Consider the following 3,170-nt stretch of genomic DNA (forward strand, 5'->3'; position numbering starts at 1 on the left):
ATGCAATTGTCTACCAGTCATTCAGTGCTATCAGATAATGATTCAGTGCTATCTTGAAATAACCAATATACCATAAAAGCAATCACATAAAAGAGTATAGCTGATCATCTAGAACCTGGCTGGATGAAAGGTCGCCTAGGCCTACCAGTACTGGGCATACCGGAACTCCAACAGTGCATTTTCCAAAGAACTCTTCCAGTAGGTACAATTAGTATCTTGGCTTGGCTGCAGCTCACAGTAGCAGGCACAGCTCTGGGAATTTGACAGTGACCACTGGAGGAGAATACAGATGTCAATAAGCAACTTGGTTATACTGGCTAACTTACTGGGAATTAGCCCAATTTCACTAAGAAGCACAGTTTTTATTTGGGGTGGGGGAAGGTGTATATATACTTGCTACACTATCCATGGAGCACCGAGGCACCTGCTTACCACTGAAAAAAAGATGATGTGAAAAATGCTTGTCCAGGAATGGGGCGGGCGGGGGAGGTGATAATCATTTGATAGCCATCCCGAGGCTTCCTAGCTACCTTTTAAATCCATCTTGAAAGAAGAGCAGTGTTAGTGCAAGGAGAGGAACACAAGACCTTTAGTTCATTACATTTCTAGATGATTGTCTCCTAGCAAAGTGCAGTATCACATGCTTTTAGATTTGGACCTGCTTGCAGCAGACAGTGGACCGATTTCAGAAAAGTGGAGCTCTCAGCTATCTGCTCCACATGGAAAAGTACCAAGTAAAAACCAAAAGAGGCTGGACCGGACCAGGTGAATGTTCGGACCTGACACTGAAAGTCAAGCAGACCTCAAACAGCCTGGAATTTACCAGATGCAAAAGAGCTTGCGCAGAAATGGATTAACATTATGAAGACACAAAGTCAGATTGGCTGAAAGTTGACTGATGACCTAAATGGGCGCTTCCCACAGGAAAAGCATGCAACTAAAACCTAACGTACAATATCGGGCACAAGCACAGCACAGTTTCAAAAGGCAATGAAGGATTATCTTGGTCCATTCAGGTCAGGTACTGATGGGTCAGGGTCCAGTTAGTCTGCAGTCCAGATTCCCTTTTAATTCAGTTCAGGTCTGTTTGTACTGCATAGTTTCCAACTGCCCTAGCATAAGTTTTCAAACAGCAGCATGCCAACTTCTATAAAGTAGTAATGAAGTGTGCCTAAACAATACTAGACTGTCCCCTTCCTATTGAAAATTCATTGCCAAATACAATATTGACCAAAAGGACAGAGCCTATGAATCGACCCTCAATCATCGCTGTCATTCAATACTGCAGTATCGATGCATTAAATTGGAACAGACTTAGACTGAACTGTAATGCCAATTTAAGGTCACGATGCATATACTGTAATGGTCGTACACTAAAACTATATTATATATGCAGGTATGGTAATATAATTAGTATTTACCGGGCTGTTGAACAGCAGGGTGAGAGTTCTAGTTATCAGAACTGCTTTCTTTGCAAAGGCATGTGTTGCTGATATCATTCTACGTAACATGTTTCTTTGCATGTAGGCGTTAAAACATCTTGGTAACAGCCCAAAGGTAAAGGATTACAACTGTTAAAACGCATTCTCGACTTCTGCTGTAATATTTTGTTTAAATTAACCTAGCCATTGCCCTAGCCCTAACCCTAACACTTATGAATTGGTGTTACTACGAAACAGAGTTAATTACTGGTTATTAGAAAGATAATTACTGCATTACAAAAAGAGACATTTTCACTGAAGGGTGAGGCCCACACCGCTGTATGCAAAATAACATCTCCTGGTCTTTAGTAGAGGACACCAAGGGACAGGGTCTTGCAGCCTTGTGATTTGAGTACAGCCTTTAGCCTGGATTTGCACAGGTTTTAAAGAGGAGCACCCTTTCTGAGCCAGGCGCAATTGCAGGGGCAAAGTGGAGGCATGGATCTTCAGATTGTACTTTGCCTGCTAGCCCTTCCATCCTAATAAATCTGCAGCAACAAAGTGAGATACTGTACCTGGAATATGGAAATAGCCTAACCTGGCCTTTTAACCCTTTCTCCCTCTCTCTCACGTTCCCATAATAAGCTTAACTATACCTTACTTTTGAAAATATTACAAGTGAGTATAGTACATTGAATTACCTTAACTAAGCTACAATACGTGTCTTCTAGGGATTTTTTCTCTTATTATTTATATGTAGATTTGCCTCCAAATGTATCACTACTATATAATGTATACTGCCTTAAAAAGGAGTGCAGACTACTATTTTTCTCATATGCTCTGTACAGGGCTTCTGTTTTTTGGTGTTAATTAATTTACTTTTTTCGGTGCATATTTTTAGCTTTGTTCAATTTTATGTAAAATTTTTTTTCAGGGCTTTGGCTTTTCTATACTGTATGAAATTATTGTTTTTGGTTTCTTTCCAAAATTCGTGGGCTTTTTTTTTCTGTCACAATATTAACTTGACAGTATTTCAATTGTACCTTCTTTCCTTTGCTGTCTTCAACAAGCATGTCCTATCCTATCGAACTGTAATATAGTTTTAAATCTCGCGAGCAAGAACAACCCTCCGCTTCAAGTAATTGTAATCTCGTTTTAAATCTCGCAAGCGTGTACAATCCTCCAATAGAAAGTGTAGGAATGTGCTGCAACTCAGTAGGTGGGGTGGGTTTAAGTATTCAGAACGAATCAATGTGAGATAAAAGTCAGAAAGGAGGGACATTGCTCAGCTGCACTGGGGATTTTTTTTTTTTTTGTAGGTTACTGTATATTTATTGACTATGCGCAGATTTATTATTTTTTTTGTATCGGGGTTGTCTTATTGGTTAAAACCGAAAATCAGAAGCCATAACTATGCAGCATGCAATTCCAACGAAAGCTTCAAAGGGAAATATGTTTTGAATGCCCAGCAGGTGCTGTCGGTATAAATACATGCATGGTGGAAATAAGAAGCAAGTTATTCAGTCAAGTGAAGCTTTAAAAGGTCCTGGGTTTCCAACAACCTCTTCACACAAGTAATTTGCCTGCTGGTAATGTTTTCAAAGAGGTTAGACCCCACTTAATAGGGCAACACTCACCCCAATCTGGGGTACATATGTATAGAACCCCTCCCCCTCCCCCTCCCCTCCCCCCAGCCCCCCCGCCCCCCAGTCGCCCACAGTCAGTAATACAGAGGTCTGAACTGTGTGT

This window comes from Polyodon spathula, chromosome 25 (genome assembly GCF_017654505.1).
Source record: "Polyodon spathula isolate WHYD16114869_AA chromosome 25, ASM1765450v1, whole genome shotgun sequence".
NCBI classification, from domain to species: domain Eukaryota; kingdom Metazoa; phylum Chordata; class Actinopteri; order Acipenseriformes; family Polyodontidae; genus Polyodon; species Polyodon spathula.